Raw genomic sequence first — 23,636 nt, forward strand, 5'->3', positions numbered from 1 at the left:
ACATCAATAAAGACACCTTTTTGTTCTTTAAGCGTGCTTAGATTCATTTTAGACATGCGCTGTATTTTTACAAGCTTTTATTTAAATATATCATTATTGTTTATTAATCTGTGCAGAAACAAGTGAACCACTTAAAAGTGTTGATGAGAAGCAGACAGGTAATGCTTGTCTGTCCTTTTGTCCATCCCAGAAACACACACTGTCATACACACAAACACGTGCACACAGGAACAGCCGTCTCTCCCTCCCTCCTTCCCCTTTCAGGCTCTCTCTGGTTCCTCTCTCAGGGGATTGTGGGCGGATCTGGGTAGTTCTCGAAGTGTGAGCAGGGATAACCTGACGTGGGTGTCTGACTGTTGGTGCAATAAGTTCTCTAGCAAAGCTCCAAAAGTGAGACAAAAAAAACCGAGTGAGTGACCAGTGAGCATGAGTCAGGAAGTGTTAAACATGGCTTAAACTGCAGCTCATCACGTGGTGTTCCTTTTTTGGTTTCCAATATTGTTCCTGAGTTTACTCAGGAGTTGTAGGAGTGAGGAGTCAGTGTTTGGGGGGGGGGGGGGGGGGGAATCCATGACTCAGTTCACTTAATTTCCTTTTAGGTCCATTCAAAGACAACTGGGACTGCTTTAATCACATGGCAGGGCTGGTTGAAGGCATTTGGGGGCCCAAGGGGAAATGAAATTGGAGCCCCCAGCCACCCTGAGCACTCAAATAAACCACAGCACACACGGTTGAGGTTCGCCCAAACTTTATATGAATAAAATGTTTTCAGGACATTGCAGATTCTCTTTACATATCTTGTATAATACACATTCTCAGAAACAAATGCTTGGTCACCCCGCAGCCTTTTTCGACGCTTAGGGTGTGAGAATGTGTTGAATACTAATGTTGGTAATGTTTATATTTGAACACTGGCTAGGAACTCACCATCATCCCATAAAAACAGGAATATTGAAAAGTGCAGACAAACAAGTTTACACAGTTTGTCTTTATTTCATAACCAGTCTTCGTCTGGAGGCCCCAAGCTGGCCGGTGGGCCTCTAGACAATAGTCTTGTTGCAACAGGCCTGTCTTCAGGTGAGTAGAAGGTAAATAGGTTGATTATGTTCAAATTTTAATCTCAAATATATATTGAACTAATCTGCTGTGTATGGTTCTGATGTGATAAAATGGTTTGAAATGTCGACTAATATGATTTTTAATATTTTATCTTTTATAAACCATTTAAAGGCTCAAATTTATCCCATAAACCTGCATCTCAACCGATTCATCACATTTCAGTTCCTATATTTTATGAGACATGTGCTGATCTTAAGCACTAAACCATACTTTTTAGAAAGGGGGTGGGTGGGGAGTGTTAAAAAGTATGGTTTTATTTTATTTTCATAATGATTGTTCTATTATACCACATATTAAATGATGGCAAATGGCCTGTATTTGTATAGCACCTTCTAGGGTTCTACAACCCCCAAGGGTCTTCATCACACATTCACCCATGCACACACACATTCACACACAAATGTAATGTGCATTGCATCAAATTAATGAAAAATACAAATAATTTCAAAACCCTAACCCATTTAAAAACTGCTTTTATTTTTTTTCCTATTTTTTAATCATATCTTGAAAGAAAAAAAGGAATAAATTTCTATTTTAATATTTTATATCACAAAACCAGTTTTTGCTAAAGATTTTTCTAATTCAAACTAGCTTCCCACTCTGACCGTGTCCTCCAGTTCTCTGGAAAGCCACATCTCCCTGCTGAGCTTCTCGTAATCACATTTCAGAGTTGGGGGAGCACCTGCGGTAAAATTGTGTTTGTTGTTTGGACTGATGTCAGCGAAGCAGGCCCATGACGTCTGTATCCTGAGCAAAAACAACAGAAACCTGTTTTTTTTTCTCCACACACATGCGTACGAGTGAAATGTGTCACCGCAAAACAAACTCCTGTACATCGCTGCACAATAAAACAGATTACTACGCACTCAGGGGCCGTTTGTCACACTCTGTGATTTGTTCCCACACAAGTCTGTTGTGTCATATACCGTAGATTACAGCTGTTAAAACCCATCATTCATACTGTAATTACAATCTTCTCCAGCTAACTCTAACCTTGTTACTGATCTGCTTTTAAGTGATAGATAAACACGTGGTTTGTTACTGAAGGGGATTTTTTGAGAAACTTTTATTGCTCGCCTTATAAGAATAATTGATTCAATAAATCTAATGATTTTTCACTTTTTTTCAAATTAGAGTCGAGAACATCTCCGTGGATGATCCCGAATGATGCCCAGCTGAGAAATCGAAAAATCAACCAGCGGGTGAGAGGTTGAGAAGGGTTAGGTAAATGTTCAACTGCTTCCCTCCATCTTTATCGGGACAGCGGGCACAAATAACCTGAGAAATAATGAGGTTAACGGAAAAACAGCTGATGGATAAACACCAGGCAAAAACAAAACAAGTAGATGGCGTCTGCGTTTGCCCTTACAAAAAGTTATCAAACCCCTTGTCCATCAAGCAGAGCGGCTAATCAGCTGTTTGTATGATTATGTGAACAAAAACCTCATTAAAGACTTTCCTTTTGCAAACAAAAAGCCTGAAATGTTGCACTTTTAGACGTGAACTTGGTTCTGGCTAGCTGCTGCTCATTTGCGAAGGAGGCGTGGGCTGCTGCAGGCACAGTTATATAAACAAATGCCCATATAAGACAGCATGAGTGAGAAAAAGTTTGAGGAATCACCACTAGACCTGCAGGCCTCATGCCTCCGCACTCTTTTCCAGGACAGCCCTCTCAGTGCTCATGTATTTTGGAGGCAGCCCAGCAAAGCACTTCACTGTCACGTTCAAACAGAAGCAAATCCCCAATCTACATGCATATAGAAATCCCACTCACAGGATGTAGATTTCACACTCTTTACAGTAAAGTGAGTGTCTGTTTTTCAGATTATTGCTTTGACTTTAAGAATAAGAGGTGTAACCCTCTTCAATTGAGTGATTTCTGCATCCTTTTTCTTTTTGGGCTCATAATTTCTGCAAAAGTCCGGCTACAATTCATCATAATGAAGATTATTTCCTCAGATTTATCTTCCATCTGCGGCGAGGATTGTAGCTATGGCATCACGTGAACCCTAGATGGCGCTGTTTTCAGATTCAGCTGCAGGCAGTGCCATGCAGTGCAACACTCAGATCTGAGCAACACATAAAGCAATTCTGATTCTGTTATGAAAATTGCAAATAAATAATAAAGACGACGTTTTGCACACTGAAGAAAACCACTCTGCAGAGATGGTTGCTTTCAGAATTTTAATTTACATAAATGCTGCAGATTTTTGCTCAATTTTGAAAAAAAGTGTTTCTGCTGCATGTGCTTGAAAGCTCATATGGCTGTTTCCCCTGCAGTTTGTGAATAATGGGTCTTATCTATGACGATTTCATACTTGATTTGAATTAATCAATCCACAGAGTCCCTCTGCATTCAACAGGTGCTTGCAAAATGAAACTGACTGAGATTCTGCAAAGTTTCATTGTCACTGGTCGATTCAGAGCACGAGGAGACAAGCGGATATTTTAATGTATTAAACATTATTGACATGAATCTGTTTGCAGTTTTCTGTCACTACAAGTCTTTTCGTTTTCTTCAGCACAGAGATAAAGTAGGGCAGGCACAGCCACAAAGAAAACAGAGTTGGAGCCGGTCCAAAGCCAATTACGACGTCTGTGTCTGCAAATGACTGCTCACAAACCACTCTGCTAAGTGGGTTTGTGTCTTCCTGACTGTACAATGAAGATAAACTGCAGCACTTCATCCTTTCTCAAACGCACCTGAGTCACGTGAAAAATAATAACAATAATAATTATTAAAAAAACAAGTCACATCTAGGATAAAAGCTGTTGAATAAAATTCGACCAATTGAAAGAGGAGATGGGTGATAATCAGGCAGTTTCTTAAATCCTTAATAATGGAGCTGGTGATAAAAATAAGACATGAAATTTGAAACGGCATTGCGTCGTGTTAATAAAAACACCCTTTAATAATTTAATGATTCCTGATTAATGTCCTAATGAAACAATAAAGTGCATAATTTTGATAAACATGTGGTTTTTGCACCAATGAAAAAGAAGTTTCAGCAGTTTTAGCATGCATACACTGGAAAAAAAGAAATTTAACAAGTTAAATCAGCCGATTCAAACATGTTGCTTAAATGTAAAGTGCAGTATACATTGTTATCATTAAAGTAAAAGTATATTACTCTTCACATTTGAGCAACTAGGTTTAGTGGAACCAGCTGACATAAACTGGTTGAGTAAATTCAACATTTCCTTTTTTAAAGTGTAATTTTTTGTTTTGCTTTTTGAGTTTTATGAATACGCACGGACATATCAAAGGATCATCTTCAAAACGAATGAGTAAAAATGTATATATATATTTTTTTTCAGTGGAAGGACCACCTTAAAACAATTATCTGAACTTTCTACTCCACCATATTTTCTAAAAAATGTAAAAAGTAAAATTCCATTTAGTTGCATTACTTCCAACCCCCACCCCGTGGTCCAATGGAGGCGACTCCCTTGTCCACGACTGACTGCAGTTGCAAAGGTAAAAGTACTTTAATTTGTGTTTTGACCCCTCCCCTCAGTACAAGAACACTTCTATACATACAACACATATTCAAATGTTAGTTAAATACTTTTACTTCTTTATTTACAGTACATTTGAAAAAGCATACTTTAATACTTTCCTTAAAGAGTAAGTCACCCCCCAAGTCCATGTTTCTGTTTTGCTGAAAAACTGTATAATCTGGGGCAGCTCCTGGATTTCTGGGACTTGGAGCTCCTTCCATCTCCTACACATCTTTGGGGGGCAGATCTGTGGTCCCTCACACTCTCTACTGGACGCGCCTATAGAGAAACCTTACTTATACAAGCGCATGCACACACACAGGTGCTCACATGGTGCTCTCATAAGTATTTACTTGGGCACGTTCAACACACGTCTTAAGGCTGTGGTTGGCACTAAATGCACTGTGATTTATTATCGTGTGATTGTTCAGTTAAACAATGTTTATTTTATATTTCCTCATCAGGTTGACGCAGTGATAGCTTGCTCCTGTTGTATTGTTGTGTGTCCCTTTTCTGCAGGTCTAGAAGCAAACTCTTGTTCATCACCCCCCCCCCCCCCAATAAAGTTTTAAGTATCAGGCAGAGGCTTTGATGCTCCACCTGAGAGTAAATCTGTAAGGCTTGTCACCAGCATTCAGACATTAATTCTGTTTGCTTCACAGCCAGACAGGACACGGGGAAAAAACTATATAAACGAGTGTCTAACAGTGCTGTAGACATGTGTATTAATTATTTTGGCATCCTATTTAAAATCTAAATATTCTAAAATGTCACAGTGTCGCCCTCTGCAGATGAAAAGTCTGTACTACAATTGATTTTGAACCACCCATTGTGATTGGCTCAGAAAGCATTTGTGAAATTAGCAGGTGTCATGATGTGGTCGAGTCTTTTGACCCACGACATGCAGAATCACGAAAGAGACAAGGTGAGTAAAAATAATATATAATTTATTGAGGTTGATGAGGCTGGGGAGACGTCAGGAGGGGGACGGTTCTGGCAGCGTTCTGAGATAGAGAACAGGAATGAGAAATGTAATGCAAACGGGGAAGGTGCGATCGAATAGAGGCTTATGGATTCCAGTAAGGTAGTGGAGCGCGGAGAGGAGGGCGTGTCAGGTCTGAGTGGTAGCTGGTGGAGGAGGCTGGGAGCTGAGCACCGGTTCCAAGAGTGGGCAGGTGAGCGCAGGAGTGCAGGCGGCCAAGAGAAGCGGTGTGGCTGGTGGACAGGAGATCCAGAGGCTCCTTGTAGTAACAGGTGAGAGTGCAGGTTGAAGAGCTGGTAACAGGCAGATGATGAGAGTACCTGGGCGGGAGAATGGAGGAACGGGACAGATGATGACGAGGCTTAAAACAGGCAGAACGGGATGCAGAATAATCTGAAACAGGTCTAGAGCTGTAGTAAACTACCCAATGTGAGTAATCATCCAGCACTGGTGAATTGTCACACCGCTCCTTAAATCCCCTGCGAGCTGATGAGGGAATTCGCAGCAGCTGCTCTCCGGGCGCACCCACCTGCAAACAGGAAAACTCAGAGCGGTTAGCTACACCCATTGTGACAGCAGGTAGTTCTGACGTGGCTGTCTTGGCCACGCCTCCGTCTGAATCAGAACTGGTTGCCTTGGCAACTCATGAGCCGATAAAAATGATACAGCTTCTGTCTGTCACTGCCCCTAGCTTTCACAAGGCGAATGTCGGAGGTACATTCGTTTTCCAAACCCTCGTAATGAAGTAAAAATGGAATCAAACATGTTTGATACATGAGATACGTTTACTGATATTAATCATCAACAATGTTGGTATTAATTAAAAAAGATGGAAACGTGACTAACTTTGTGCCATCATTTCGTATGCTAGGGCTTCTGACATTCCCTATCTGTTTCTTTCCTGAGCCGAATCCCAGACACCGTCCCTCATGTGTGGTTGGGCTCTCAGTAATAGATTCGATATTACTGGAGGAGCAAGCTGCCCTCTCCCTTCAGGCCAAGATAAGAGCCCTGCTGAAAGAGGACAAGAAAGCAGAGCAGGAAGAGAGGATGTCCAACTGTAATAGCCTGCTCTTACATGTGTAGATAACTGATAATGCAACGTGTGAAGATACGACCAACCTGTATAGTTTATTTTTCCTAAAGTGGGAACACATTTACAAGGAAAACCCTTTAAATGAAAAGAGAAGTTACTCTTGAACCAGCCACAGGCTTTTTTCCTTTTCTTACTGTTTTTGCTCTAAGCTGTTTTCTTGTTAATACGTTTAAAGCTAATTTACAAGACAGGAGGAGGCTCCGCTGGCAGCGAGGAGACTTGTGTAAAAATACATTTGCTCATTTTCCCTTGTAATTCACCCCCAGATAAGTCCTTATACTGACAGCAGACTATCAGTGAGTTAACTTGCTGCTGCACACACAGCTATAGCTTTGCTGTATATCTGTCAGGGACACCTGTTCCTGTCCAGGTGATAAAAAGCAGTGCAGAAAAAGGAGCTTTGTTGTTTTTTGGTTGTGCTCCATTACATAATGTTTTGCAGGCATCAATTTGATTTGGTTACCTCCACTGTGAGTCGTGTGGTCATTAGAGAAAAACACATTAGGTGAAACAGCCAGACAACACCAAGTCATTGTATATGATGGACGATTAAGGTTAAAGGGAGGATTGTTTGCTTGTTTTGCTGCTAAAAGAGCAATTTTGCCCTTTTTTAAACAAAGACTTGCACAAAACTGTTGTGTTTCTCTAGAAGTTTGATTAAAAAGACAAAAGGGATAGTATTATCATTTATGATCATATACGCAGAACAGGAAAGACTAATATGGCAAAATTTTTGCATACATGTTCAATATCCTTTGGGTCAAGACTCGAGACTTGCTTGTCTCATAACTTGACTATAGACTTTCCTATCATGACTCAGAACTTGCATGAACTTGACTTGACTTGTATGTTTTATACCTTGACTTCAAACATGCTCATCTTATAATCTAAATTGAAGTGTGACCTGCATGTCCAATGTCTTGACTCGAGACTTGCTTGTCTCATAACTTGATTATAGACTTTTCTATCTTCAAGCTTGGATGTCCTACGACTTGACTTGAGCTTTTCATATCTTAGAACTTGACTTGACTTGCATATCCTCTAACTTGACTCAAGATTTGCCTGTCTGTTAACTTGACTTGAGAATTTGTTATCTTCTAACTACACTCGAAACTTGCATATCTTAGAACTTGACTTGACTCGAAACTTGCATGTCTTAGAACTTGACTTGACTCGAAACTTGCATGTCTTAGAACTTGACTTGACTCGAAACTGGCATGTCTTAGAGCTTGACTTCACTTGCATGTCTTATGACTTGACTTGAAACATGCTTAACTTAGAACTTTCTTTGATCTGAGACTTAAGTGGAAAGACTAGAAACTTATCTGTGACTTTCAGAACACTGACTTAGACCCACACCTCTGCCAGAAAACATAAAAAAACTTTTTTAACCCAAACTTGGACTTTTTATTATCTAATGACAATCAGATGTACACACTAGCTGATTAGCAAGACTTCAAATTGTGTCTAGTTGACTATAAGACCCCCAAATCTTCACCACTAAACTATACTAAATGTTTTTGACTTACTTATTTCTATAAGATGCTATTGTGTAAACTGATGTGTCAAGTGGTACACCCTTTTATGGCAAGCCATTTATGTATTTATTTAGTGTGTACCAGAGAGTTTTCAGACAGTGCACACTCAGCACAAATACAGAGTTCAGTCCTTGTAGTCAATATCCCACTGAGCTCACCAGTCGGTCATAAACTCTGTTGCAGTCCCAATTTCCCTTTGCTGCTTGCAGCTTTTGGGCATCCAGGACAGCAGCACAATTGTATTGGTGATCAATTTGGTCACTGAGATGAAAGAAGGAAACACAGTTTCCTTCTTGACTTAAGACGGGAAATAGATTATTTTACCCCAACATCCCACAAAACAATTAATTCTCATCCTTTTAGCGGTTTGTGGTCAGACTGAGGTCAGTGGTCCATTCTGCGTCATGCTGATAGGAGAAATACGTGACTTGGGAAGATGAAAACATCCGGTGTGGTCTAGAGGAGGGTTTCCTGCTGTTTATCACTTTCAGCGACAACAACAGTGAGTGAAGAGGACAAACAGAACTGTTGTTAGTCATCATCAGTGTTCATGAAAGGGCCTAGATTCATTAGGCGCTGATAGGGCAGGTGGTGAGAACTGAATTAATACAAGACAGAAGAAGAGAGAGAGAGAGAGAGAGAGAGAGAGAGAGAGAGAGAGAGAGAGAGAGAGAGAGAGAGAGAGAGAGAGAGAGAGAGAGAGAGAGAGAGAGATCAGTGGGCATGTTGTGGGGTGACTCACCGTAGTTTCACAGCACTGAGTGCCAGAGGAAGGCCTCTCCTGAGCAGGTTCTCTCTGAGAGGAGCAGCTCAGCTGCAGGAAACGCATACATGGTGTTACCTGTTGATGAGTAGTGCGGTGAGTCCCTGAACAAGCAGCGAGAGAGAGCAGAGAAAATCTGCAGAAAGCAGAGCTGTCCTTGGTGCTGATGGCTTTCTAGTTGAGTTAATGAAAGGGTGACATCAGTCTTTAAAAAACAACTTGACATTGAAAGATTTTTTCTTTTATTTTATATACTGAGGAAAAAAATCAGGAAAAGAATATATTTTAAAAGTCTAGTTTTTTTGTTACTTCCTGTCATTCCTACAACTTTGGTATTCCTTGTAGTTTTTGCTTACGTTAATATTTATCAACCAATCAATGGATCCTCCCTCTTGGCCCTTATTTTCTTTGGGTTGATTTATTCACTAAAGAGGCATCATGCATCTTAAAGGCCTGACCTTTTCCGTATTTTTCTTGCCTTTTTCAAACGAGTATTTATGGATTTTCCTTTCCACTGAAGAATTTTTGAACCCATTTTGTAAAGATCACTCTTGTCTGCCTGAATGAGCCATTTAAAGGTCTGTTTGTATCATAAAAATGTTCTGGTGCAAGCTGAACAAGACAAAAAAATGAAAAAAAAAAAAAAAAAACAGAGAAGATTAAAAAATGGGAAAATGTTACCAACAGATGAAAATTAAATGTTGAGTAGCTGATAACTGGTTGCTTCCACAAATTTAAACTCAAAGAGAGTGAATTTGACTGAACTGAACATTCAAAATAAATGAAATAGAAAGAAAAGCTATAATAGACACAGAACTAATATTTCCAACACTCATAATTTGATTTTAACACAACTCTGAAGTAAAAAAATAAACACAGTTTTCCATTTTTTTTACTCAGGAGAGTAAATTTAGTCTATTTTTATGTGGGTATAAATAAAGTGCAACCAGCCAAATATAATCACAGAAGGTTTCTATGTGAAACACGAATAGAATGACACGGAAACTGGCAACGCATCTTGTGTTTTGGCTGTCTCCACAAAGACAAACACCAAGAAAAGAAGTGATATCACAGTTTTTATTTGTCTGCCGGGTGGCTAGCTTTAAAGTGAGCCTAATTAGAGCTGAAGAGGTAATGTGAAGATGAAAATAAACACTATTTAAATAGTTCCTTTGTGTATCATCAGCTATGTGATAGAGAAGTGATGACAGCTTCCTTCTGCACACAAACAGCAGAATGGGATCAAACCATTCACTAATTGAAATCAATTAACAGAGTTGTCCAAAATCATTTGTGATATTTTTTAAAACAAAAACTTTATTATTATCTAGAGTTGCCATGAAGCTAGGAGGCATGTCGCACAACTCAAAGCTTCATCATTAGGCATGAAAATGTTCTCAAAAAGTTAATCAAGACATTTTTAAAACAAATCATCGTTTCCCAATCATTTGTTGTGAAAAATTGAAACTATTGATGTTTATTTTATAAACCATGCTTTTATTTGCTAAAATACGATTCATGATTTTTTCAGTAGGGCTCCAGAATGATAAAAATGTTGCTTCAGTTTCTGTCAGTACAAATTTAAAGGGATACTTTGCAACTTTTTATATTTTTTAATAATTTTCTTGAGCCAGTACATGCTAAAATGACCCTTTATTTGGTTAATGAAATGTCACTCAGACCCCCACCGCTCTCTGTGGCCAGAATACCGCACTTGCAACTTCAGAGTGCCGGTCCGGTCCCTAGTCAAGTGGAGCTGTGGCGCTGCTTCCAGGATGTCATCTACGTGTTTTAGGTCATGAACACGGCTGATTTGTTTGATTTAGTGATTAATCACTCCTGTAGAAACTAATGAAGATCGAGGAGGCATAGCAGCAGTCAGATTAACGTGTTAAAAAGACGAATGCACAGTGTGGAGATAAGTTTCAGTTTTGGTTTTACTAACTGGACACTAGGGGGTGCTAAAAACATGCCCAAACTGCAAAATATCCCTTTAATGTCCATCTGAGTGAACCTTCTCTAGACAGTGTGACTTTTCAGTGTTCATAAGTTTCTTTTCTAAAGAGATCAATGTGAGGAATCACATGAAAATCATAAAATTGCACGTTTCTATTAATCAAAAAGTAAAAAAAAATATTAAAACTTCATAATTTGCGTATTTTTTTAACATTAGTGCATCACATTTAGAAAATCATGGAACCCAGATGTGTGCTTTTGAAATTAAAGAATACCTTCCTCGGTTTGATCCACCAGGTCAAATGCTTTAGTTTAACCCCATAAGCAGATGTTTTAAAACAATAACTAACTATTTTCTTTGCTTTTATTATTTCTGCAGCACATTTTTTGCAGGGAGCATCTCAATAACCCCACTGCGTTGTAAAAAATGTAATTTCTTCTCATGCATCCAAGGACTTGTATGAAAACCACGGTTAAAATGCAAAAATGAACCCGAATTATGTACCTCACTCATCGTTTCCAAACCTGTGCACACAATTAGTGACAGCACTTTCACTTAGCATGCGCTAAATGATGCTCACACGTCCAGCGGTGCTTCTGTGCAAAGCTGCTGGCTGCAGGTGAACCGCTGCAAAGAGGTTTTTCAAATAGAAAAAAAAAAAGCTTTTATCACAGAGTGCAGAGACCAGAGTATTACCCAGGCACTGCTGTTGTCCTCTTCTCTCATTATTGCCTCTGAGGAAATGTGTGGATGTCACAATGTGAACTCCATTACTCAATTTTAACATTTGCTTTACAAAGGTTTTGCAGCACTTTTACTTTCTTTATTCTCTCCCTTCAAACTCCATCTCTGCCTTGCACACATGTGCTGCTCAGGGAGAGTGAGAGTCTGCAGCATGACTCATCTTTTGCACACCTCATCGTTGCCTGACCATATTTGGGCTTCCCGGAACTTCATTTTTCTGCTCCTGTCTAGTGGAGAGGAACCGGCGATGCAGAGACAACACGATGAGCTCTTTTCTGCTGCGTCTCTTTTCTTCTGCGTTGTTCTCAGAGCAAGGTCTTTTCATTTGAGTACGGGTGGTTTCTTCATCATCAGAACAAGTATTATGTCAGATTTCAAAGTGTTCCTCTCCAATTGAAAAAAGAAAAAGCATGCTCAGTGATTCAAGCTTTGCGTTTAGAGATGGAAAAGATGCATCACGTGTGACACTTTTGGTCTATTTCTCATTACAATGCACACATCTGCAGTTTGCATTTTTCTAATCTTCATGAATCAACCCAGAAAAATGACGAAACACCAATGAGCACTTTTACCCCCACAGCATATCTTCGTACATCCTGAATTTGAACTTTGCCAGTCTGAATATGTCTTGACTCAAGACTGCACATAGTTTTGGTCGGTAGCTCTAGACACAAAATTAAAAGTTTAGCTCACCTGAGTGAACCCAAATTGATTTCTTCCACAGTAACATTGAATACGCAAAAGTGGTATTTTTGTAGATTGACTCATAATAAAGGAGCACAAAGGTCATGATGGCCCGTACTGTCATGAGCCGGGGTGAGTACTCTTCACTTCATACACAACCTCTGAGCTCTGATTGCAGGAGAAGGAGCAACAGCTGTTCCTCGTCAGAGGGCCGGCTTTATAAAGAGGAGGGTGACCATGCTACGACGCCGGATGATTGCTACTAACTGGTTTCTGCATCCTTGGACAACCCGCATTCTCTGGAAGAAGTTCTCCGGTTCGTTTCCTGCTTCACCTCTCTTCCAGCCGACCTGCTCTCCACCGCGCTCCCTCTCCGAATCAGCCTCCTCAACCAAATCCTCCATACATTCATGCTCTTGGACCGCAACCACACTCTGGATATCACCCCGGCTCACTCCCCCTCCATTTTCCTGCTTCACTTCCGCATAGTAAGTCCTGACTACAAACTATTTCCCAAGAACTACAGCTCCCATACTCACCTCTGTTTTCCCTGTAGACACCGCTTCCTGACTCTCTACCGCTGGACATCAGTGCGCCCTTAGTTTCTCCTGTTAATAATAAATCATTTAATTGTTTTACCTTCATACTTGCCTTGGTCTCTGATTCTGCATGTCTTGTGTTAAGCACATACCTCAGATCATGACACGTACTTTAACTATAATCTTTATGTCGACAAATAAAAAAACATCTATGTCTTCAAAACTCCACAGATTTGCTCCTGAGCACTTTACATGACAATAATTACTTCAGTTAACTTTCTGAAAATGTTCTGCTGCCCACAGATGTTCTAAACGTGAGACCTGCAATGCTTTAATTATCCGTATCTAACAATGGTTGGATTATTTCTTTGGTACAAAGATGTCGTCATGTTTTTGTAAATGGCAACAAATAAGCAGGGAGTTTGGGCTTGTTCGTTTTTGTTCGATTTGTCGTAATCTTGGGTTTTCTCTGTCAGATTTAATATCTAAAAGATTCAGGACAGTGGCCCTCAAGGACCAGGCTGAGACAAAATCAAAGCAAAACCAAACATTTTGACTTTTGTATTTTTACAGTTTTGCATATGTGAAGAAAATCATTAAAATAAAATGGTTTCATTCCATTTAATACGTGAAAATGAAGCAGCATAATCTTAACTGTCTAGAAATATGAAATCATAACTTATTCTTTTACTCTTTGAGACTCTAAAATTGGATCTTGCAACTCTTAACCAAACTTGAAGCCTAATTTGTTAAGGACACATTAGAAATCAAAGATTTGTTTGTGAGTAAAATTAGAGTAATTTTGGGCTCATAAATGTCAAACTAGTTCTCACAAGGACAGTCAACAAATTACACACAGGTCAGCACAGACAGAGTAGCTCAAGGTGTTCTGTCCCAGCAGTGTTTCCTCTTCACTCTCAATATAAAATCTTGGCTAATGTCCGTATGTGTGAGGAATATTTTGTGTCCACTGTGCAGGATATCATGTTAGAATGGCTTATTTTTTCCAACTGTGAGGTGTTTCTGCAGGTTTGCCCCAGTTTGTGCAAGTCTTCTGATTCTAATGCTTTCAGACATACAAGCATCAGAGGTGAGTCGCTGACAACAGCATTGAAGCAGAGAGCAGCAGCTCCTGAGTGAGGAGGATACACTTGTATCAGTGCAGCAAAAACATATGTACAGGTAGCTGAATCAGATACAAAAATGCTGGACATTGAATGAAAGTCTTTTTTTGGGGGGGGGGGGGGGGGGTCAAATCTGCAGAACTGTGTACTTGTTAAAACAAAATGCAAAAACATCTGTTCTCAGCTGCAGGTACAAGTGTGGAGACGTTTAAAAGCGGTTCTAGAATTTAAAACCATGTTTTCCTTGTTGTTGAATAAAGGCAGCGAGGGATGTCAAATGTAGCATACCAAAACTCTGTAATGAATAAAAAGGGTCAATTTTCACCATCAATTTCACACAGTAACTTTTCATAAACGCCAGAGCTGCAGCGTCAAGGCTACACCAGCTGGAGGATCCAGACGCACAAATCAACCTTTTTCTCACTTACTGTTCAACGCAGACATAAATAAACTGCCAAGGTCTCCCGCCAAAGCCCTTCTCTCTATGCTAAAAGTCAGACTGCTGGATTCCTCACTCTGAATAAAAATGAACCTACACAAATCCTACAAGGCTTTACAACTTTCTTTACTACAATTAATCATATGGTTGAATGAACAAGATGTTTAAATGAAATGTTTGAATAATCTGTGCTTAAATTGATGAAGTTGAAATGAATATTGTTCTTACAATGATCCATTTATATCACAAATCAGTATGTGTTTGATTTAACAAGTTAATCGTTATCTACACTCATAAAAATCTTCATAAGATACAAATTAAGGTTAAGGTTCACCTCATGTAAAGTTTAAAGATTCTTATTCCCAGTGTTAAGAATCTTGTATCTGAAGGAAGGCGTGGCTTTCTGACGAATGTTTTGGGAAAGCCTTCCAGACATGGCACATTCTGATTTGCCAGAATGGCCAGAAATCATATTAAAGTAGTTTGATAAAACAAGAATTACTTCCCGAGTGATTCAGTTTGTATAGCGGAGTTCTGAAACGGCCAATTCAGAACAAGCATCTCTTTTGACATACAGTCAAAATCTGTTTGCACCCTGCAAGCTGACACAGCCAGACGGCTCCCTAAGAGCCACATCCACTTTGGACACAAACAAGCGTTCCAGCTACTGTTGTGACCTGGAGACATCTCAAGACTGGATGGGTCATACCAGATTTAATCTATGAAATCCCGGTGCCGTGAGGTCCACCCGACTTCTGACAGTCCGGATCTGCTGGGAGTTACCGCCAGGGTTTGTAGACACAACAGACTGCGTCTGATGCTGTTTTATTAATAATCAACTCTCTAGTTTATAGCAGATAAATATTCATGTCCTGAACAAGTGGGTGGGTCTTTCTGAAAGTGGGTTTTTCCATTGTAGGATTTTTTATGGGGTTGTGTTTGGCCATGTATCAGAGCTCCTGGGCCATTGTGAGCCAAAACAAAGTTTCAAGGGCCATAGAGAGGCTCAGAGAACAGCTTCGTCTTCGTCGTCTTCGTCTTCCTCCGCTTATCCGGGTCCGGGTCGCGGGGGCAGCATCCCAACTAGGGAGCTCCAGGCCGTCCTCTCCCCGGCCTTGTCCACCAGCTCCTCCGGCAGGACCCCAAGGCGTTCCCGGACCAGATTGGAGATGTAACCTCTCCAACGTGTCCTGGGTCGACCCGGGGGCCTCCTGCCGGCAGGACATGCCCGAAACACCTCCCCGGGGAGGCGTCCAGGAGGCATCCTGACCAGATGCCCAAACCACCTCAACTGGCTCCTTTCGATCCGGAGGAGCAGCGGTTCTACTCCGAGTCCCTCCCGAATGTCCGAGCTCCTCACCCTATCTCTAAGGCTGAGCCCGGCCACCCTACGGAGGAAACTCATTTCGGCCGCTTGTATCCGCGATCTCGTTCTTTCGGTCATTACCCAAAGCTCATGACCATAGGTGAGGATTGGGACGTAGATCGACCGGTAAATCGAGAGCCTAGCTTTCTGGCTCAGCTCCCTCTTCCCCGCGACAGATCGGCTCAGCGTCCGCATCACTGCAGACGCCGAACCAATCCGCCTGTCGATCTCCCGATCCCTCCTACCCTCACCCGTGAACAAGACCCCGAGATACTTAAACTCCTCCACTTGAGGAAGGACCTCTCCCCCGACCCGGAGGTGGCAAGCCACCCTTTTCCGGTCAGAGAACAGCTTCTTATCGTAAAACCCAATTGTAAAACTAAAATCTCTTCCTTGAACACATTTAAGGTCATAGAAACAAACAGGGGAGAGAGAGAGAGAGAGAGAGAGAGAGAGAGAGAGAGAGAGAGAGAGAGAGCGAGAGAGAGAGAGAGAGAGAGAGAGAGAGAGAGAGAGAGAGAGAGAGAGAGCGAGAGAGCGAGAGAGCGAGAGAGAGAGAGAGAGATTTAATTTAGCAAACAGTACCCCAGGCAAGTGCGTCAGTTTGTTTTCAGAATTGCTGGGGACAATAACCATACACTTGAGTGGGGTTTAAAAATTGCTGGGGACAATATAGGCTAGCACAGGGGTCAGCGGCTCTGTAGCCGCATGCGGCTCTTCCATCCATCTGATGCGGCTCTCTGTGCTTATAAAATAATGAATGGATATTTAAATAAAATACTTTATATTTTACTGCATTAATTTTACATCTGTATGCCAATTCTAAATGTAAAGATTGTCTGCGTAAACCTGAACAGGTCCAACCCGGTCTTACTGTGAGACCGGGTTGACGCGTCACGCTTGTGCGTAATCATATGAGCTTCCTGAGCTGGAGGATGTCAGATTCTGGGCTTCTCCTCAGACGGCTCCTGGATGCGTCGCCACATTGGAGACAGGAACAAGCGCTATTCAGCCAAAGTTTCATAATCAGGGAACATTTTCTAAGTGACAAGTCTCTGAGAGACCGGGTTTGGAAAACACTCGCTTCAGTGGGAGGAACCTTCTCACATGCGCTCTGGTTCTGAGAGCCTGGATTTGTATTCTGAACAGTCTAAACATGTTTTTAAAAGAAACGTATGACAAAAGTGGTACCTGCTCAGTAAAACCACCAACAAGGTGAAAAATATCAAAATATTGTAGCAGAGACGGGCTACAACTTCTGGATCATCTTTATATAAATCGTTTTATTGATCATCTTCTTATGAAAGATAACTTTGACGTACACGAGCGACCAGGCGCGTTGCAAGATTTTCAAAAGTGTGGGAGATGTTGTCTGTGCCTAAAATAAGTTCATGTTATTCATCTTGTTAGTTTAATTTCCATAATAGCGGAGCAGGTGGGAATTTTAGACGCGCCACGCATGTCTCCGTTTTAAACATGTTTAAACTGTTCAGAATACAAATCCAGGCTCTGTCTAGTTAGATTGGTGTAACTAAAGTTTGTACTGAATGAAACTTTACATTAAACCATGTTGAAAAGAAAAGGATCCGATTAAATCATTTCCCCTCATTTACAGTCATGACGTACAGCGCAGTGCGCGTGGCTCTGGGGTTAATCAAGTTTATTTGTTTCTCTTTGCAACAATCTTCACAAGAAGGCAAAACAGTTAAATGACAGGTTACAGATATTTCCATTTGACTGTTTATTTTGATGGATAAACTCAAGGATGCTGGCTGTTTTGAAAGAATTACCCCGACGCACACTGATGCGCATGGATGAGCTTGGAAAAATGTTCTTTTTATGAAATTATTAAACTTTGGCTGAACAGCGCTTTTTCCCGTCTCTAATATGGAGACGCATGACGCATCCAGTCTGAGGCAGAATAGCAGCTCAGAAAGCACCTGTAGAGACATTTGATTATGCACAAAGTTCATGTGGAGCAGAAGCGGTCGGGCCACGGCAGGTGAAACGTTCCTAGCCTACATGAAGCGAAACTATTTAATTGTAACATTAATATGTTACTGGACATGCTGGTCTGGTTGGTTAGACCAGTGTTAGAAGTGGAAACACACACACACACACACACACACACACACACACACACACACACACACACACACACACACACACACACACACACACACACACACACACACACACACACACACACACACACACACACACACACAATTAAAATAATGCTGATAGCGTGGAGAAGACAGGTGATTGTTTACATATTTAAATGATGATCAGACTAATGTAAAATGTAATCTCCATCCACATCCAGACACAATTATCCTCTATTCTTTCTCTAGTTGCTCTGCTCTTGTCTGGGCTGACGGATCGCGAGGCGCGCCTAACGGCTGTGGTGCACATTTTACGCATTTGGAGAGGCGGGCTGGAAGCTTTGCTTTCACTGGATGATGGTCCACTTAACGCACGGAGGTAGACTACATATTAATGACAAATGAATGAAAATTAAATTGGGAGTTTTTACTTCATATTTTATAAATAAAAATGACGGGGGAACACATTTATGACGTCTTTTTAAACTAAATTTTCTAGCGCGACCTGCCTGCTTCACTAAGTCACTGCTTATTAAGGTCCGTCCAGAATTACCGTGGCCCACCCAAAAATGAAAACCTGGCACCGCGCCTGTTATAAACCTCTGCAAATTGTTGTTCTTCACTTGATCAAACTCAGACTTTGTACAGCTAATGTCAAGATGTAAAATTATGAATTCAGTCGAGCTCTTCCCTCCCTCCCTCTCCTGCTCTCCTGGAAACCCGACATCGGCTGTCAGAAGCGGGAGGTGAAGAAGGAGATGAGGCAAACAGAGTTAGCGCGACATAAAGAAACCAGACTGGTGTGGAGGTGAGCAAACAGCTGGAAAAGTGTGGGTGTTGAATTCCCCACGGGTGCGATGTCCATGCGAGCGACCGGTACCGGCTGATGTCACCTGGTTGTGAGCAGCTCTCTGCTGTCTGAGGGTAGGCCCCGCCACAACGCTGTGGCTACTGCGGTGTTTTCTTTACCGTGGGAAAGGGGGAATAATGGCTCTTTGATGGGAACAGGTTGCCGACCCCTGGTATAAGATCTGAGCTGGTAAAACAAAAATCCTCATCAGCAGGCATTTTTGAAAGTGGGGGGACACAGCTGCCAATCATAAATTTTGCCGGGGACATGTCCCCGGCGTCCCTGGTTAAAATGACGCCTATGACCCCAGGCCTCCTAATTTATTATTCCAAATAGTTTGGGCCACGTTCCAAACAGGAATTGCACCCATTCCAGATTAAATTGGCCTTTTAAACTGGATTATCTCAAACAGGCTCGACAAGGTTTGGAGGACTCCAAGAAATCAGCTTTGTATTTAATTACCAGAGCTGAAGACATGACTACAATTTCAGTTTCTATACAAGCAAACAAGAGTTGAATTAAAAGTTAATTCAGTTTCTGTAAAGCAGCTGGTACCCAGGAGATCCAAACAGAGAGACGCTCACCCAGCCTTCTGCGGTTTCACTTTACAAAACCCCAACTGATGCCATTTTATTGCAGGAAATTATTTTATTTAGATTCTCTTGAGATTTGAAGGATTTCAGACCCTGAAAGGAATGCAAGCCTGTTAAATAAATACATTGTTCAAAACAGCAAAAATACTGCTTAACATTACTGTTTACTGGTAGTGGCTTTTGATTTAACAGATTTTATAAAATTAATGTTGTTCTGGGAGATGTGTGATGCTTTAAGTTGTCTCTGGTCTCTCTGCTTGTGCTGATTGGTTCTATGGAAAAAAAAATTGACGATGGCCCCAAATGGTAGATGAGCACCTTGATCGGCAGCTCTTCTGCCACTAGAGTGTGATTGTGTCTGATTGGCTGGAGGGGAAAAGCCTTTACAACAAGCTCTTTGGAGCCCAGCACAGGCTGAAAGGTGTTGGACACCATAAAGGAAAAAAAATGTGTGTGACAAAAGAAGAAAGACAAAGGAAAATAACCTGAGCACCTGAGCTGCATCGTGTGGATTTTTGATGAGTAAACATGCAAGAAAGTCAGAAAGGAACCTTTCAGAACTTGATCATTCAGTAAGTCATCCTCAAGTGTTCAGAAGAAACAGGAACATTTCACATGGTGACAAACAGTGGTGCTCACAAGGGGTGGTCAGGGGTGGCCATGGTGCCCCCCTCTCCCCAGAAAAGACCCATGTTAATAAATCATAATAATGTTCACTCAAACTATAGATTTGGCTTATTTACTCAACACATAAATGTAAAACACAAAAATGTATACAGTGAATGAGTTAAAAAATTATATGTTTCTGCTGCTCACCATTGAAAAAAGTTTAAATTTCCATTATTTTTGTGAAGACTATAGAATTAAATTAACAGGCGAATTAAGCTAAAAATAAAATTCTAAAATAAAATTTGAAATAAGAATTCAAATTATAATAATGTGTTTCTCAAATTTCAGTTAGATGTTCTGGATACAATTAGTTTTTTTAAATATAAACAGTTAAAGAGGATTGCAAAGCATCACCACAGGCTAAACTCTCCCAGAGTTACCACAAGGACCAATTACGTGTGCCACCCCAAAATTTTCTTTAGCCCTGTCTGGCCACCCTTATCAAACTTTTCTGGAGGCGCCCCCTGGTGACGAAATGCAAATAACTGATCTGGATGTTCACAAAAATGACTCAACAGACTGGCGTCAAAGCGAGGAAGTTAGAAAAACGACACAGCTTGATGTGAACCACCTGCAGGAAAAAGGAGCGAGAAGAAAATCTGCGGAAAATAAGAAAAGTGAAGAAGTAGCTTCTCAGCCAGAACTATGTAGCCTTTTCATATTTTAAAATAATTTTCTTGAGCCAGTACTTGCTAAAATGACCCTTTACGGGGTTAATTAAAGGTCTCTCAGAGCCCCACCACCCCTTGTAGCCAGAATACCATAGTTGCAACTTCAGAGTTGCTAGGAACTGTTGGACTTAATAAAGTTGAGCTGACATGCCTGGTGCTGCAGTCTGGTTCCAGCAGGTTTCCTGCATGTTTTAGATCATGAACACAGCTAATCTGTTTGATTTAGTGATGAAATCGCTCCTCTAGAACCAAATGAAGACTGGGAAGAAGTTTCAAGGTGTTAAAAAGACAAACGCACAGCGAGGAGATAAGTTTCATTTTCGTTTTAACCACAGAGAATCAATAACAAACACTAGGGGGTGCTAAAAGCGAGCAAAACTGGCAAGTGTGCCTTTAAGGTCAAATCTGAATTCAGCAAAGTATAGTTTCATAACTAATAACTCGTATTTGTTTGCGAAATCAGCACTTTATTTCAAAATCCAGAACAAGGTAAAGCTTCACTCTTTAACCCTGACAGTTCAAAATCAGAAAAAATGACCAAACGTCTCAGGCGAAATCAGGAATTATACAGATGTGGAATATAGCTGCCTTTCCGAGCAACTACTTGGACAACTCAGAAGGTTGTTCAAGGTTATTTGACCAATTTCTGACTTAACAGTGTTGAGTAGTGCAATTTAAAAACACATTTACTGTCACTGCAGCTTCTTTGATGCTGTAAACTGTGCTGTCAAGTGTTCCAGGTGACTACCAGCAACTTAAATAAACTTGAACTTATAGAACTTTTTAAATATTCAATCTGACAAAAATGGCATTTAAACATCTGATGATTTCATGATCTTTTTTTCTAAACTCGCTCACAGATGCTGGTGTTATTAATGTGGAGAAACAATTGTTGAAGAGTAAATTAAATTATTAATTTATCTGTCTTTCACTGTGGCAGATGTTTTTGTTGTCATTACCTTCTTCTTGTAACGTGATGAAGGAGCCATTCCTCAAGGTTATTTATCCTCTAACCACAGTACCCTTTGACACAGCGCCAGAGTGCATGAAACAGCCTCAAGGTCATGCATTCGCTTCTAAACTGTTTACTTTCCAGCAATGAAGACAGAAGATGAAGACTCTTTTCTTTTATTAAAAGCCAAAGAACTTTTTTTTCAATAAAGCTAATCAAAACAACTGTTAGTCAATAACACAATGTGACCGATCTGTGAAATCACAATATTATGATTAATGTTTTAATAAGTAAATGACTTATTCTAGTCACTAGACACGCTGATACATTAAGGTAAATAATCACATGACAATGCCGTTGCTGATCCGATCAGAACCTTCAAGTCTGAAGCGTGGCGAGTCTCTGTGGTATTTATTAATTCTGTCAGCTTTGATTGGTCCCAAATCAAAAACATCCAGATTAATAAAACAGTTCCAATGCCATTTTAAGTTCAGTATTCAAGATCTCTCAAGATCCCCTGAAGTTCACCGCATGTTAAGTGAAGTACGGACAGGCCATCTGTACTTTTCTTTCTAAGCTGAGAACCATTCAAGCTGGGAAATTTTCGTTGTTACCAACCAAGCAACGGGTCCTTCAGAATAAAAGCTGAACTCGCTGACCCAAGGAGGGTCCTCTTTTTGACGCTGTGAAACACCTGTCGCTTTTTACCTGGAGACAATCCAAGGACTAGTCTGTTGTGCTGTGACGCTGTACCATTGGCTCCAGTACTGGAAGGAAGGTCCGAGGATCTGGGCATTCTGGATCCATTGTGGAGGTCTCATTGAGGGTATGTGGATGCAACATAAATGGCGTCTCATGTGTTTATGACCACGGGTCCCAAACGTTGATCAGTTAGGAGCAAAACATAGTCTCCCACTCAAACTTTGCTTCTCCGGATGCAAAGGTTCTGAATTTGACATCATTCACACACACCAACCACCTCACACTTCATTCCAACAGAACATCCATCGTTAGAGAGTTAGTCTTGTTAAATTGTTTAAAATTATTTAGTAATAAATTTCCTTAAACGTTTGAAAGTCTCTCTCTCTTCTCTTGTCTCTCAGTTAATGCAAAGAGTTATTAGAAAGGCCCTGTAATAAAAAGATCCAATCTTCTGATTTAAATAGCCCAGTGTCCGTAAGATGGGATTCATACTAGATATGAATCTTTAATGTCTTATGGTCCTTAATTAAATGTAATTCAAATACATTACATCCTGGTCAGGTGAATTTGTTCTATGGTTCAAGACTGAAGTAACATAAATTAGTTTCCAGTTATTTAGTTTACTTCAATTAATAGAAACTCAAGTCTCAAACAAGACACATTTCTACATCTTTGGATTCAAGTGTCACAATCTGCCCCTGCCTCCCTGACTGTGTCTCTCCCCTGCCTGTTTAGTCTTTATTGTTCTCACCTGCCCCGTGTTAATCCGCCCATGTGTTCCTGATTTTCCCCTGTGTATTTATATCTCCCTTCTTGTATTAGTCTTTGTCGGATCATTGTTTGTTTTCAACGTTTTTGTTCTGTCGTTCCCGCTCTGCCATTAAAACTACTTTTATTTCATCCGTGCCTGCATTCCTGCCTCCTGATCTGCTCCACCACACATGGTCCGCCGTCATCCACACCCTCAACGTGACATCAAGTTGCATCATACTTACCATTTTTGGCTTTCTGATCTGTTTGTGCTCAATTAATAAACCCAACTGCATTAGAAAACTTACCCCTGGTTCACATGGCAGGATTAAAAAATTTATTCAAAACGTGAAACAACACACATGGTGATTAATTGGACCCTAGGCTTTTGTTGCTGCACTTGCTTGTCCCCCAATCAAGGGACGCTCGCCGAAGGGTAAAAAATCTTAGATGTAACAGTTCCTACAGTGTGTGGCAAAAACTACACACTAC

This window comes from Nothobranchius furzeri, chromosome 19 (genome assembly GCF_043380555.1).
Source record: "Nothobranchius furzeri strain GRZ-AD chromosome 19, NfurGRZ-RIMD1, whole genome shotgun sequence".
NCBI lineage: Eukaryota > Metazoa > Chordata > Actinopteri > Cyprinodontiformes > Nothobranchiidae > Nothobranchius > Nothobranchius furzeri.